This window comes from Piliocolobus tephrosceles, chromosome 1, assembly GCF_002776525.5.
Source record: "Piliocolobus tephrosceles isolate RC106 chromosome 1, ASM277652v3, whole genome shotgun sequence".
Taxonomy (NCBI): Eukaryota; Metazoa; Chordata; class Mammalia; order Primates; family Cercopithecidae; genus Piliocolobus; species Piliocolobus tephrosceles.
The window spans coordinates 187331297-187348181 of NC_045434.1; the positions used below are offsets into that span (position 1 = coordinate 187331297).

At 41.5% G+C, this 16885-nt stretch overlaps 1 protein-coding gene across 10 annotated transcripts in view; it reads right to left on the reverse strand.

Moving 5' to 3' along the window:
• ZMYM4 (zinc finger MYM-type containing 4) overlaps positions 1-16885 on the reverse strand; it is a 157347-nt gene that overhangs the window by 110691 nt on the left and 29771 nt on the right. For 3 of the 10 annotated variants that reach the window (XM_023232240.2, XM_023232236.2, XM_023232237.1), the window contains one exon: positions 15892-15953. The exons of 5 other annotated variants lie outside the window; for them this stretch is intronic. The gene's annotated coding sequence lies outside the window, so the exon portion shown is untranslated. Of the gene's footprint in view, positions 1-936; positions 1008-15891; positions 15954-16885 lie in introns of those variants that run through there. 2 more of the 10 variants (XM_023232238.1, XM_023232241.1) reach the window with 2 other exon arrangements.

A 16885-nucleotide genomic window follows, 5' to 3' on the forward strand; every position in this document is an offset into this window, starting at 1 on the left:
CCCAGAGGCGGAGGTTGCAGTCAGCCAAGATTGCACCACTGCACTCCAGCCTGGGCAACAGAATGAGACTCTGTCTCAAAAAAGGAAGGAAGGGAGGTAGGGAAAAGAAAGAAGGGAAAGAAGGGAAAGAAGAGAAAGAAGGGAAGAAAAAGAAAAGAAAGAAAAAATATTTAAGATAGACATTTGCTGCCATATAATTTAAACAATAAAAAAAGTACTTTAAAATCCCACTGCAGGGAAATGGTTAATTTATTAAGATAGACTATACATGAAATTCTAGGCAGACTTTAAAAAGAATAAGGTAGAGGGTTCTGGAGATGGATGGTGTTAATACTAGCACGACAATGTGAATGTACCTAATGCCACTGAATTATACATCTAAAAATGGTTAGTGGCAGATTTTATGCTATGTATATTTTATCACAATAAAGGTATAAAAAGGTATAATATTTATGGCATCAGAGTTCCAGAAGCAGAGGAGAAAGACTGCAGAGCAGAAAAAATATCTAAAGAAATAATGGCTGAAAACTTCCCAAATTTGACGAAAGACAAGATAGATATCTGCAGATTAAAGAAGCTAAGCAAACGTCAAACAGGAAAATCCAAAGATATATACACCAAGACACTCATAATCAAACTGCTAAAACCTAAGCAACAACAACAATCTTTAAACAGAGACAAACAACACAAAAAAAAGAATTTTAGCATACATTCATTTAAAAAATAAAATACATACGTATGCAAGATAATGTATAATTGTAAATACAGTGAGTAGTAAAATTACAACAGATTTTTATCTTTTCTGTATACCTTTTTATTTTTTCACTTGTATCAAAAATTACTATCAAACTCCACTCACTGGATCAGAGCCCCTTGTGATGTTAGTGAAAAACTTGCCCCTCACATAGCACACTACCTACACTTGTAAGCTTATACCTTTTTAAATCTTTGAAATCATCCACAACTATGCTGCCTTTATAATAGAAGTAAGACATTCAAAGATAACCACAAAATGGTCGGACGCAGTGGCTCACGCCTGTAATTCCAACACTTTGGGAGGCTGAGGCAGGCAGATCACTTGAAGTCAGGAATTCGAGACCAGCCTGGCCAACATGGTGAAACCCCGTCTCTACTAAAAAAAAAAAACACAAACATTAGCTGGGCGTGATGGTGGGCGCCTTAATCTCAGCTACTCAGGAGGCCTGAGGCAGGAGAATTGCTTGAACCTGGGAGGTGGAGGTTGCAGTGAGCCAAGATCACGCCATTGCACTCTAAAGCCTGGGCGACAAGAGTGAAACTGTCTCAAAAAAAAAAAAAACCCACAAAAGACTTGTTTCTTTAAGAAGATGTCCCTTAAATATAGTTCTCTTATAGAATTATTTGAAAAATAAATATATCAGAATATTCTAGAGTTTTTTTGTGTGTTTTTTTTTTTTTAAAGACAGAGTCTCACTCTGTCAGTCAGACTGGATTTGGACTACAGTGGTGCGATCACAGCTCACTGTAGCCTCAAGCTCCTAGGCTCAAGCAATCACTGTAAAGTATTTTTAAATCTCAAATATAAAGTATAATTATAATGGCAGACAACTGCCTTCCCCAACCCATCCCTAAAAATTTACTAACAAAATAATTACAAGGCTTTTAAAGAGATAGATGAAACAGGATAACCTACAGTTTCTCATGTATAATTTGCCCTTTCTGAATATATAATCAATACACACACATAAATGATCAGTACAAAGCCAAATATTAGACCAAATTATTCTTTTTTTTTTTTTTTGAGACAGTCTCACTCTGTTGCCCAGGCTGGAGTACAGTGGCCGGATCTCCACTCACTGCAAACTCAGCCTCCCAGGTTCATGCCATTCTCCTGCCTCAGCCTTCTGAATAGCTAGGACTACAGGAACCCGCCACCACGCCTGGCTAATTTTTTGTATTTTTAGTAGAGATGGGGTTTCACCGTGTTAGCCAGGATGGTCTTGATCTTCTGACCTCGTGATCCACCCGCCTCGGCCTCCCAAAGGGCTGGGATTACAGGTGTGAGCCACCGCACCTGGCCTAGACCAAATTATTCTAAATTCTTTATTGCTCAATTACCTAAAACAATTTTATCCTTTCCTTGTAAGTCTAAGGAACAAATCTAAGGCAATGCCCAGCACAATTTAAAGGATAAAATATGTGTTTGTTGAATACATAATGCAAAAATAAAGCTATTCTTAAAATTTAAGAAAAACATGTCTGTCTATATCAAAGAAATAAGCTAAATTTACAAAAATGCATTCAAAGAAGAAAGTTTATTTAAATAACTCATTTTCATAAAGATCCCCAAACTTGTACCATGTATAACCAAAATTATAAAATTAGTATTATAAAATGTCAACAATTAAGTCATCTTGTTTCATTTCTCAGATTCAATGAGGTTGGCATCCATATTTAGTCAGGAAGTCATCCGTACTATAGAACCTCTCTCAAACCCATCAACCATTTCTCCCATTTCTCCCCAGATTCACATACCATTCTAACATGTCTTCCATTTTCTGTCACTCACACCACTTTTCCTTTCAAACAAGGCTGTCTGCTCTAATCTTTTAACTTGCTATGTCAATTATTTGGTATTATTGTTTTGCATGAATCTTCCAAAAGCAAAAAATTTCCTTTTATCATCCACTTTCTTTGTTTTGTTTTCTGAGACAGAGTCTCACTCTGTCACCCAGGCTGGAGTGCACTGGTGTGATCTCAGCTCACTGCAACCTCCACCCCCCAGGCTCAAGCAAACCTCCCACCTCAGCCTCCTGAGTTGCTGGGACTACAGGCATGTGCCACCATGCCCAGCTAATTTTTGTATTTTTGGTAGAGACAGGGTTTTGCCATGTTGCCCAGGATGGTCTGGAACTACTAAGCTCAAGTGATTCATCCCTCTTGGTCTTCCAAAGAGCTGGGATTACAGGTGTAAACCACCACACCTGGTCTTATCATCCACTCTTAACTACGAAAACTCATTTTGATTCTAGTACTTCAAGCAGAACACTAAAGTAGACTAGTTCAGGTGACTAGGGTTCTAGACCAGCTCAATCACCAAATTACGAGAGACTGGGCCTAAAAGTCTGAAATTTCTCAATGAATGAACTCCTATTTCTCAAGCACCTAGCATGTGATATGTCTATCTATATGTTTCCATATACCATCATATTTCATTTGTGTGGGACACAGTAGGTACTCTATACATATTATTAAGTGAATAAACTGTCTTAAAATTAAGCACTATGGTCAGGTGCAGTGGCTCATGCCTAATAATCCCAGCACTTTGGGAAGAGGCAGGTGGATCACTTGAGGTCAGGAGTATAAGACCAGCCTGGCCAACATGGCAAAACCCCATTTCTACTAAAAATACAAAAATTAGCTGGGCATGGTGGCACATGCCTGTAGGCCCAGCTACTCAGGAAGCTGAGGCAGGATAATTGCTTGAACCTAGGAGGTGGAGGTTGCAGTGAGCCGAGATTGAGCCACTGCAGTCCAGCCTGGGTGATATCAAGATTCCATCTCAAAAATATAAAAAGTTAGCCAGGTGTGGTGGCAGGCGCCTGTAATCCCAGCTACTTGGGAGGCTGAGGCAGGTGAATCGCTTGAACCCTGGGGGCGGAGGTTGCAGTGAGCCAAGATCACACGACTGCACTCCAGCTTGGGGGACAGGAGCAAGACTTCATCTCAAAAAATAATAATAATAAAAAAATTTAAAATTTTTAAAAAACAATTATTTAAAGTACTACATGTGTTTGCAGATACACAGAAAAACATCATTTACCTTCTAAGTAAATTCTGTTTGTCCAAGGGTACCCATGTGATGTCACAGCCAGACACTGTACCAAGGAAGGTACAGGGGTTTTTGCAGTGCATTCATACCCTGAAAGCTTTCTAAACTGTGTAGCACTAAAACCTAAACCTACCAAGTTTTCACTACCAATCCAGTGTTTTCTCCCCTTACTCTAATGTGGACTTTTATGTTCAAATTCAGTTAGTCTCTCTATCCTTCCTACTAAATGATACTACTAAGAATTCAAAACATGAAAGTAAGTTTAAAGATAATTTAGTATTAACAGAGATCTCTCATTTCAGAGATGAGGAAAAAGAAATCACTCAAGGACATTCAGAGAGTTAACATGCCCAGTTCAGTTAGCCAACGGTTATTTATTGCATATTTGCCTGCTACAAATCAGGTACAAACTGTGCTGGTCTACATTAAAACTATGTTAAAACAGATCTGAAAATGAAGCATTTCTGTACTTTGCATAGTTTATCAGGAAATACAGATATTACACGAACAATTACACAGTTAGATGAATGGTATCATGGGGAAGAAGAAAATGCTATTGAATTTATTTAGTAGTGACTTAACCTAATCTATAAATTTAGAAGGCATCCATTAGACTAGAAGGATGAAAAAGCATGTGCTATAGGAAAAGGTAAGGAAGTTTTAGTGGAGGCCGGAGCAGTGGCTCAAGTCTGTAATCCCAGCACTTTGGGAGGCCGAGACAGGTGGATCACGAGGTCAGGAGATCGAGACCATCTTGGCTAACACTGTGAAACCCCGTCTCTACTAAAAAATACAAAAAACTAGCCGGGCGAGGTGGCGGGAGCCTGTAGTCCCAGCTACTCGGGAGGCAGAGGCAGGAGAATGGCGTGAACCCGGGAGGTGGAGCTTGCAGTGAGCTGAGATCCAGCCACTGCACTCCAGCCCAGGCGACAGAGTGAGACTCCGTCTCAAAAAAAAAGAAAGTTTTAGTGGAGGGGGTCCAAAACAGAAGAAATGGAGTATAGGCGTAAAAGAAACAAGACATAAAACTAGATATATAATCAGGACCACATATGCCCAACCTTGAATGATTTTGAACTTTATCATATGGTTAGCAGAAAGCCACTGAAAAATTTTAAGTAGAGCCATAATGTGATTAAAGAATTTAAAAGATCGCTCTGGAACATCTTATTGTGTTAAAAACTAAGTAAAGACCAAAAAACTAATGGATATTTTAAAAAATAAAATGAAACAAAACAAAAAGAAGGTAGGTTAGAGGGGCTCCCTCTGCCTGAATATGGGATAATTTGAGTATCAAAATGAATACTGGTAACAATGGATCATGACACACTGATTAAAGAATTCATGAGAGCTTACTGATACTTAAAAAATAAACAAGCATTCATAGAAGGAAAATATAAGACAGGGCCTAAAATATGGTGGGGGAAAAGGAAGGAAGAGAGATAAATGAAATATACTATTCTACAGGTTCTATAAATGATGTAATTTTTAAAGATAATAACTTAAAAGATGCATGCTGTAATCTTTACAATAACCTCTAAATACAAAGGAATACATCTAAATACTCAGGACAGTAAAAAAAAAAAACAAATGCGGCCGGGCGCGGTGGCTCAAGCCTGTAATCCCAGCACTTTGGGAGGCCGAGACGGGCGGATCACGAGGTCAGGACATCGAGACCATCCTGGCTAACACGGTGAAACCCCGTCTCTACTAAAAATACAAAAACTAGCCGGGCGAGGTGGCGGGCGCCTGTAGTCCCAGCTACTCGGGAGGCTGAGGCAGGAGAATGGCGTAAACCCGGGAGGCGGAGCTTGCAGTGAGCTGAGATCCGGCCACTGCACTCCAGTCGGGGCGACAGAGCGAGACTCCGCCTCAAAAAAAAAAAAACAAATGCAATCTACCTAAAATAAGGCAAGAATAAAGAACAAATGGCATCAATAAGACACAAATAAGAAGAGAGAAGACTTAAATCCAACTATGTAATTACTACATTAAGTCTAAAAGGAATAAACACAACAATTACAAATTGTTGGACGGGAGAAAAAGGCAAAACCCACATAGAGACACAGACTGAAAGTCAGAGGGTGGGGAGGGTAACACATATCAATCCAAACATTAAGCATAAAAAAAACCTGATATTAAATATAACCACATTAATCTCAGATATAGTAGGCCTAAAGAGAAAGTATACACCCAGCACAGTGGCTCACACCTGTAATCCCAACACTCTGGGAGGCAAAGGAAGGACGATCACTTGATGCCAGGAGTTAGAGACCAGCCTGGGCAACAAAGCAAGAAAGACCCCATCTCTACAAAAAATAAGAAAACTCAGCCAGGCACAGTGGTGTGTACCTGTAGTTCCAGCTACTTGGGAGGCTGAGATGGGGGGACTGCTTGAGCCCAGGAGTTCAAGGCTGCAGTAAGTTATGATTACGCCACTGCACTCCAGCCTGGGTGACAGAGCAAGACACTGTCTCCAAAAAAAAAAATAGAAAACATGACAAGAATAGAGTCACTCGGCCAAGCATGGTGGCCCAAGTCTGTAATCCCAACACTTTGGGAGGCTGAGAGATCACTTGAGGAAAAATATTTTAAAAAAAAGAAAGAAAGAAAGAAAGAAAAAAGAATAGTCACTAAATACGATCATCAACAAGACATAACTCTATATGTGAAGCAACTAACGATACAACTTCAAAATACATGAAGCAAAAAACAGAACTAAAGGGATAAGTAAAATCTCCAACTGTGACTGCAGATTTATAGTTCTGTCAGTTGTTAGAACAAGACAAAAAATCAAGTAAGACACAGACGATTTTAACAGTCCTACCAACAAACTTGACCCAAGTGATATTTATAGAAACACTACACCTAGTAACTGTGGTGTGCACTTTTTAAAGTTTACTTGTGGGCCAGGCGCATTTGCTTATGCCTGGAATCCCAGCACTTTGGGAGGCCAAGGCGGGCGGATCACGAGGTCAGGAGATCGAGACCATCCTGGCCAATATGGTGAAACCCCGTCTCTACTAAAAATACAAAAACCAGTCGGTCATAGTAGCGCATTCCTGTAATACCAGCTACTCAGGAGGCTGAGGCAGGAGAATCGCTTGAACCAGGGAATCGAAAGTTGCAGTGAGCCGAGATCGCTTCACAGCACTCCAGCCTGCTGACAGAGCAAGCCTCTGTCTCAAAAAATAATAATACAATAAATAAAGTTTACTTGTGGGGGCACCAAGATACACTATATGCTGGACCATAAAAAAGGAGCATAGATAAAAATCAAATAATTGAGGCTGGGAGTGGTTGTTCACACCTGTAATCCTATCACTTTGGAAGGCCAAGGTGGGAAGATTGCTTGAGGCCAGAAGCTGGAGACCAGTCTGGGCAACACGGCGATATCTTAAAAAAAAAAAAAAATTAGCCAGGCATGGTGGCACACGTTACAGTCACAGATACTCTTAGGAGGCTGAGGTGGGAGGATGGTTTAAGCCCAGGAGGCAGAGGTTGCAGTAAGCTACGATCGAGTCATTGCACCCCTGCCTGGACAACAGAGCCAGAACCCATCTCAAAGGAAAAAAAAAGGAAACAAAAATCAAATAACTGAAATAACAGAAAACATATTCTCTGACGTCAGTGGTATTAAATTTGAAATCACTAAAAAACAAGATAATTACAGTATCAAAAATTAGAAATTAAGCACACTTCTAAAGAAACTGTATGGCCGCGCAAGGTGGCTCATGCCTGTAATCCCAGCACTTTGGGAGACCGAGGCAGGCAGATCACTAGGTCAGGAGTTCGAGACCAGCCTGGTCAACATAATGAAACCCCATCTCTACTAAAAATACAAAAAATTAGCCCGGTGTGGTGGTGTGCACCTGTAATCCCAGCTACTCAGGAAGCTGAGGCAGGAGAATCACACGAACCCGGGAGATGGAGGTTGCAGTGAGCCAAGATCATGCCATTGCACTCCAGCCCAGGTGACAGTGCAAGACTCCGCTTCAAAAATAAAAGGAAAAAAAAGAAAAAAAAAAAAAAAAAAGAAACTGTATGGTAATGTAAGCAGAAAAATAAATCAGAGAAAACTCAGTAAATATTTTGAACTGAATGATAATAAAAACACAACTTACTAAGAGTTTGGGGATGCACTTAAAACAGGGCTTAGAAATGGCTATAGCTTTAAACCATAAGCTATCGATATAACTTAAAGAAGGATGCCAAATCAAGAAGCTAGGAAAAGAAAGCAAAGTAAATCCAAAATAAGTGGAAAGAAGGAAATAATAAAGATAAAAGCAAAAATCAATCAAATAATGATAAAAGCAAAAATAAATTAAATAGAAAATTAAGAACAGCATAAAAGTAAGTGAAACCAAAAATGAGTTCTATCAAAAGATCAATATAGGCTGGGCACCATGGCTCATGTATGTATCACTTGAGGTCAGGAGTTTGAGACCAGCCTGGCCAACATGGCAAAGCCCTGTCTATACTAAAAATACAAACATTTGCTCAGTGTGATGGTGTGTGCCTATAGTCCCAGCTACTTGGGGAGGGTGAGGCAGGAAAATTGCTTGAACCAAGAAGGCGGAGGTTGCAGTGAGCCGAGGTCGTGCCACTGTACTCCAGCCTGGGTGACTCCGTCTCAAAAAAAAAAAAACAAGAACACCCACAAATTACCAATATCAGGAATGAAAGAGGGAACACCACTACAAACCTACAGACATTACAAGGAAAATAAAGAAATACTACAAGCAATTTTTTCTTTTTTTCTTTTTTTTTTTTTGAAACAGGGTATCCCTCTGTCACCAGGCGCGAGTGCAGTGGCACCATGACAGCTCACTGCAGCCTCGACCTCCCAAGTTCAACTGATCCTCCCACCTCAGCCTCCAGAGTAGCTGGCACTACAGGCAGCCACCACTACACCTAACTAATTTTTGGATTTTTTGCAAAGACAAGGGTTTTTGTTTTTTTTTTTTTTGCCAGGTTTCCCAGGCTGGACTCGAACTCCTAGACTCAAGTGATCCTCCCACCTCAACCTCTGGTGGAGCTAGGAATATAGATAGGTGTGGTCACTATGTCCTTGCTTTTTTTTTACTTTTTTTTTTTTTTTGATGGAGACAGTGTTATCCTATATTGCTCAGGCTGGTCTCAAACTCCAGGCCTCAAGCAATCCTCCCACCGCCAGCCTCCAGAGTAGCTGAGATAGCTGAGATTACAGGCATGAGTCACCATATCAGGCTCTCTTTTTTAAAAACAGCTCTTTAAAATGCAAAAGTCAGACTGGGTGCAGTAGCTTACACCTGTAATCCCAGCAGTTTAGGAGGTGAAGGCTGGAGGATCACTTAAGCCCAGGAGTCTGCGACCAACTTAGCAACATAGAAAGACCCCATCTCTACAAAAAATAGTCAAATCAGGCCGGGCGTTGTGGCTCACACCTGTAATCCCAGCACTCTGGGAGGCCGAGGTGGGTGGATCACGAGGTCAGGAGATTGAGACCATCCTGGCTAACACAGTGAAACCCTGTTTCTACTAAAAATACAAAAAATTAGCCAGGCGTGGTGGCGGGCGCCTGTAGTCCCAGCTACTCGGGAGGCTAAGGCAGAAGAATGGCATGAACCCGGGAGGCGGAACTTGCAGTGAGCTGAGATTGCACCACTGCACTCCAGCCTGGGCAACAGAACGAGACTCCATCTAAAAAAAAAAAAAAAAAAAAAAAAGTCAAATTAGCCAGTCTGCTGGCACAGGCCTGTAATCACAGCTTCTCCAGAGGCTGAGGCAGGAGGATCTATTGAGCCCAGGGGTCAAGGTTGCAGTGAGCTGTGATGGTGTCATTTTGAACCCCGGCTTGAGTAACACAGCAAGGCCCTGTCTCAAAAAAATTAAAAAATTAAAAAAAAAAAAAAAAGGCAAGAGCCATTTTTAGCTTGTGGATAATACAAAAATATGCTACCAACTAGAATTTGGCCTGTGAGCTACAGCTTGCTGACCCTTGTTCTAGAGACTGAGCTCAGACAACAAAAACGAATGAATGGAACAGGACTTCAACTTTTTGGCTATTATGAAGTAACAGAGACTGGATTTACCTTCCTGCCTTAAACAACTAAAAGGTCAGACAAAATATATGAAGTAAGTTTTTCAGGCATTTAACAGGCAGAATAGAACAGTAAGCTCTGAGAGAAGAGAAACAAATGAGGTGAGTCCTATCATTGCCCCAGCTTACCGTCTGGAGAGTTTCCAGGCCACAAGGCATACAGAGTGAACCTAAATGGAGCCTGGCAATCTCCCAAAGTTGAGGAAATAGGGTTCAGAGTTAGCAGACATCAAAGAGGTCAGAATTCACACAGGTCAGAATTCACATAGCAGAATACTAAAAAGAAGAGAGATACACTGAGAAGTCCAGAGATCTGCAGAGGACTCTCCTCTAGTCTTCAGCTAAGTATCAAGCTGTGCAAGTAAGAGAAGAAACCATGGAGGCCAGTGAAACAGTCACCTGAACAAAGCGGGCAGAACAATTCCTAGAGTTTATACAGGGCCTGGAATAGTTCATGTCCCATCAGCCAGAAGGAGAACACTTTTTTGTTTGTTTGTTTTTTGAAACAGCCTCTCACTCTGTCACCCAGGCTGGAGTGCAGCGGCATGATCTTGGCTCACTGCAACCTCCACCTCCCAGGTTCAAGCGATCCTCTTGCCTCAGTCTCCTGAGTAGCTGGGACTACAGGTGCCCACTACCACGCCCGGCTAATTTTGTACTTTGAGTAGAGATGAGGTTTCACCATGTTAGCCAGGCTGGTCTTGAACACCTGACCTTAAGTGATCCGCCCACCTCGGCCTCCCAAAGTGTTGGGATTACAGGTGTGAGCCACCGCACTCAGCCCAGAAGGAAAAGACCTTCTAACACATAGGGTATCACATGCGACATCAAATATTCAATAGGGTACTAAGTCAGTAGGATAAAATTAGCTTTCGCCAAGAAGCTATTCTGGTGCCGCCACCTAACAAAGATTAAAAGTAAGCCTCAAAAAGATGTTTATCTTTTTTTTTTTTTTTTTTAAGGCAGGGATAAAGGGTACCAAAAATATCTGTTTCTAGTAACTTTACTGTATCCCAGAACAAAGTTTGAGAACAGTTAAGGGCATTTTTTAAGCCCTGCACCCAACTAAGTAGAGGTCACAATGTCTAGCATTCAATCAAAAGCTACCAAGCATGCAAAAAAGCAAGAATAGCAAATTTATAATGAAAAAGGTTAATCAACAGAAACAGATCCAGAAATGATACAAATGATAAGACCAGTAGACTATCAAAAGAACTATTATAAATATATTCCAAATATTGAAGAAGGTAGAGGTGAAAGAATGAACATACTAAGGAGACACACAGATATATAAAAAAAGGACCCAAACTGAACTTAAAAGGTGAAAAACCCAATGTCTAAGATGAAAATTACACAGAATGGAAATAAGAGAAAATTATACACTGTGGAAGATTGGTGAATTAGAACATACAGCAAAAGAAACAGTCCAAAATAAAAAGAGAAAAAAGGCTAAAGAAAATTAGTGAGCTATGGAACAACATCAAGTGATACTATATGTGCATACAACTGGAGTCAATAAATATGCTAGCGAGAAGACAAAAAGATTTTGAAAATATAATGGCCAAAACTTTCCAATTTTATGAAAGCTGTATACTCACAGAATCAGAATGCTCAATGAACCCTGTGCAAAAGTTTGAAATAAACCATACCAAGGCATAAAGGCATAATCAAATCCCTGATAAGAAGTGATAAGAGAATTCTTAAATGCAGCTAGGGGGAAAATGGTATTACATCCAAAGCAACAAAAATAGTAACAGTAGACTCATAGAAGCAATGCTGAGGCAGGAAAATAGAATCTGGAGGCAGGGAACCTAAGGCCAATTCACACTGACTTACCAGAGCTAAATCAAAAGGAAAACCTCAAATTTCCACACCTAAGTAACAAAACAACTGGAGGCTACTCCCTTTGCAAACCCCACTATTTTTCCATGTGGCAGATGGCAAATTGAAAGAATCTCTGTTGCCGGGCGCAGTGGCTCACGCCTGTAACCCCAGCACTTTGGGAGACCCAGGTGGGCGGATCACAAGGTCAGGAGATGGAGACCATCCTGGCAAACACTGTCAAAACCCGTCTCTACTAAAAATACAAAAAAAAATAGCTGGGTGTGGTGGTGGGCACCTGTAGTCGCAGCTACTTGGCAGGCTGAGGCAGGAGAATGGCATGAACATGGCGGGGCGGAGCTTGCAGTGAGCCGAGATCGTACACTGAACTCCAGCCTGGGCGACAGAGCACAGCAAGACTCCGTCTCAAGGAAAAAAAAAAAAAAATCTCTATTGGTTGCTTTCTGCAATCAATCAGACGTTTGCATAAGAGTGTAACTTTGTAACTTCACTTTAGCCTTTGGTTGGTTGATTTCCACAACCTATAGGGCAACTAATCAGACTGATTCCCGGCAAAGTCTTTGCACAGAAGTGTAACTTTGTAACTTCACTTTAGCCTCTGACGGGTTGCTTTCCACAAGAGGCTGGCATAGGGTGTAACATTTGTAACTTAACTTCAGCCTCTCATTGGGGGCCACTACTTCATTTACATAGTGTGTACACCAGGTAACCAATGGGAAACCTCTAAAGAGCATTTAAACCCGAGAAAATTGTGTAATGGCACCCTTAAGCCCCTATGATCCAAGTGGTTCCCACACTGTGAAGTGTACTCTCATTTTCAATAAGTCTCTGTTTTTGCTTCATTCTTTTCCCGCTTTATTTGTGCATTTTGTCCAATTCTTTGTTCAAGACGCCAAGAACCTGGACACCTTCCATTGGTAACAAAGCAATCCAGAAGGTATAGGAGCAACATCTTTAAAGTACTGAAAGTAAAGGAAAATGTCAACCTAGAATTCAAAATCCTGCAAAAATAGCTTTCAAAACTACACCAGGTGTGGTGGTGCATCATACCTGTAATCCCAGCTACTCAAGAGGCTGGGGCGGGAGGATCACCTGAGCTCAAGAATTTGAGTTCAGCCTGGGCAACATAGTAAGACTCTGTCTTTAAAAAAAAAAAAAACAAACAAAAAACTTTCAAAACTGAAGGCAAAATAAACAGTTGTTCAGAAACAGAATTCATCACTACCAGACCAGTACTACAAGAGAGGTATTAAAGGAAAGTCCTTCACCATATGAAAACAAGCGTCTACCCTAAGGAATGAAGAGTATGGCAATATAACTATGTGGGTTCTCACCAGTTATAAATGGATTGCCTCTCAACTCCAAACCCACTCTTCTCTGCCCTGCTTTACGTAATGGGGATGGACTCTGTAAAACTTCCTCCTTTGCCAGCTGGCACAATGTTAACCTTTGTCAGTAGATGGCACTGGAGGAATCTTCCAGAAGGAAGGGGCTTTCTGTTACACTGTTCTCTAGCTGGCTTGCTCCAGTGGAGGTGTTGTGCAGGACTCCAAATGGCCCTCCCAGGGACCAACTCCCCAACAAGTCTCAGTGACACAGGCACACACGCATGACTAGTTTCCTGACAAGTTTTGTCAGCACTCCAGAGAGCAGCTACCCTGCAAGTTTCAGCAGCACCCCTATGGGAGACAGACTTTCCAGAGAATATTGCCAGTGTCCCAGCTGGCTTCTTAACCAGATTCAGCAAGGGGCTTCCTAGTGACTTTTTTTGAGACACAGTATCCTCTGTTGCCCAGGCTGGAGTGTTGTGCTACAAACACAGTAAGTGCACTACAGCCTTGTTCTCCTGGGCTCAAGCAATCCTTCCACCTCAGCCTCCCAAGTAGCTGGGACCATAGGTGCGCACCAGTATGTCCAGCTAATTTTTTTATTTTTCGTAGAGATGAGGGACTCACCATCCTACTGACTTTTATGGGCACCCCAGAGGGGCATTTTGTAATTGCCAGCAAAAGCCTGCCGCACCTCAAATGTTTCCAGCATCCAGTGGACCACACCTTCTCCAACTAGATCGGAATCTCAGCCTTGAAGCTGGTGGGCTGGCCATCATCCAGATTTATTCCACCCTTGTTACTCTGCCTCAGACCTAGAGGTAGTGGCCGCTCCCTCTACTGTTATTCTGTATCTTTACCGTTCTCTTTATGCGTTAGAGTTAATTCCCCATTAATGGTAAATAATTCTTTATGTTAAACTTTCCTTATTCAAATTACTGTGTGGTTTCTGTCCTCTGAATACAGGATTGGTAGTGGCAGTGGTCACAGGAGACAGGCACACAAAGATAGGATTCAGAATTGGTTTTCGTTGTGCCCTTGGGCTTGAGTATAAGGCTCAAGCAGGAACTAGTTTGGTAATCCCACATATGCAGGAGCATCACAGTTAATCAGGCTATCGCCTGTGGTTGGTGATGATGAAATGCCAACTAAAGCAAGTACCTTGGGAACCCAAATGGTTACTGAACTTAACTAGTAAAGCAGTAATGATGACTACAAAATCTGTTATATGAGATGAATTCTCCAAGTGCTCTTGTGCATTTCTGATGAAAATAACAAGTGCAAGTCCATTAAGTCAGCTCAAGTCACAGTCAGAGAAAAGAGACCTTTCAAGACAACCTTAAATATACATATATTTTTTGTGACAAGCACCCAGGCTGGAGTGCAGTGGCGTGATCTCAGCTCACTGCAACCTTGGCTCACAGCAACCTCTGCCTCCCAGGCTCAAACCATCCTCCCATCTCACCCTCAGGTGTAAGCCACCATGCCTGGCTCATTTTTGTATTAATAATCTTAATTCTTATATAACCACAGGTTGATATTGCTGAAAATCAAATGCAAAATTTAATTGTGCAAACTGCTGAATGACAAAATTAGTTGAATTCAGTCTCACCAAGTTTATTGTGTGAAACTAAAAGCAGACAGTGAGACTCCATCTCAAAAAAAAAAAAAGAAAAGAAAAAGTAAGAGCAGGCCAGGCATGATGGCTCACGCCTTAATCCCAGCACTTTGGGAGGCCAGGGCAGGTGGATCACCTGTCAGGAGTTCAAGACCAGCCTGACCAACATGGCGAAACTCCATCTCTGCTAAAAATGCAAACATTAGCAGGGTGTGGTGGTGCAGGTCTGTAATCCCAGCTACTCAGGAGGCTAAGGCAGGAGACTCGCCTAAACCTGGGAGGTAGAGACTGCAGTAAGCCAAGATGGCGCCACTGCACTCCAGCCTGGGCAATAAGAGTGAAACTCCCATCTCAAAAAAAAAGAAAGAAAAAGAAAAAGTAAGAGCAATTACTGGGAAATAATGGGACCTTGAAATTTCAAATGGGAATATCTGGTTGGATCAGAATGAAACTGACAATTTCAGACTTCCACCTGCCCTCTGTATCTAAAAAGAATAGTCTTCTTTTGCTGGAAAATTATGTGATATCCTTATGTGCAGTAGATGCCCTACAGGAGAATGTTCATTCTCCTCAAAACCAACCACAGCTAACCCAGTCATCACTAGAGCCATAACTAGGGTCAAATCTCAGCATGTTGTAGGGGGACAGATACACACAATGGAAACAGTTTTACAGGAAACAACTTTAAAGGCAAAAAATTCCAAGATTTTGCTAATATACAAAAGCAGAAATCCAAACAGAGTCTCAGGATATTACACTAAGGTGGTTAGAATTTACTGATATGAGGTGCATGTAATACAGATTCTGAATTGAATATGTTAGCTTGTGTAGCTGAAGGTGTCTCTAATGGCTTCCTTGGTTGTTGACTGAAACTTAGAGTCAACAATAGCCTACATTTAATAAGACTGAGACAGATTTCCCTGGCACTACCTGGAAGTGGGAATCCTGAAGTGGATTCATCCTCTGCAACCTGCACACCTACCACCCAACTACATTCCCTGAGAAGGCCCGGGGGTCATTCTGTCAATAAGGGGAACACTCACATCTTTGAAAAGTCCTGTGGCTGTTCTCCTTTGTAGGTCAGGGATAACTGCAGAAAATGCCACCACTGAGATGGGCTCCTTGATTTCACCAAGGATAATGGGATACCAAAGTAGCAGAGGCCAAATGGCAGTATTTAACCCCAAAGATAAGGACAGCAGGGACATACCGGTAATCAGAATGTTTTGGCCAGCAGGGATCTTTGGCAGTGGCTAATTGATCACGATGTTCCTAGGAATGAAATAGATGGGCAGTTTAATCTATATAACAGAAAAATGTCTAAATTTGGTGGCCAAAACCCAACTTGAGTTATCACAATGCAAGTCAGGGGCATTTGCCCAGTTTCCAAACCTAGTCAATTCACAGGCCCAGCCAGAGACTCTTGACTGAGGACAGACTGGGTCCCGCTGAGGAAGGACTCTGCAACATTACTGCAAATATATACCATAAATCTTCCTCCAAGTCTTCCCCAAAGGAATAAGCACCCATTTAGCAGACCTGTGGTTCTCAACCAGGGCAATTTTGCTCCCCAAATCTAGAAAATCTGGCAATGTCTGGAGGCAGTTTTGGTTGTCAGAACTTGGGGGTGCTATTGAAATCTAGTGGATAGAAACCAGGGATGCTTAAATGTCCTACCATGTACAGAACAGCCCCCGCAACAAATTATCTGACCTTAAAAGGCCCTACATTATCTATATTCTGCTATTCCCCTGATCTCATCTCCTGTTATTCACCACCTTGCTCACTCATGTTCAGCTACTGCCTCTGTGCTGCCTCTTTGATGCTCACAAAACATATACAACACTCTCCTGCCTCATAATATTTGCCCACGCTGTTCCTTCTACCTGGAATGTTCCTCCTATCAGATACCCATATGACTTCTCATTTCTTTCAGATCTTTGCTTAACTGCCACTGTTCAGAACTGCAATACCCCCTCCACCAAAGTACACTATATCTCTATTGTCTGCTTTATCTTCCTCTATAGAAATGTTTTATTTAAAATGTTCTACATTAATTATTTGTTTAGCAGTTATTCCCACCCCATCCCTGGAATGTAAACTCCATAGAGCAGAGATTTTCTCCATTTTATTCATTACTGTATCCTCCGTACCTACAATGGTTCCTCAGGCATAATAGGCACTCAAACACTTGTTGAATGAAA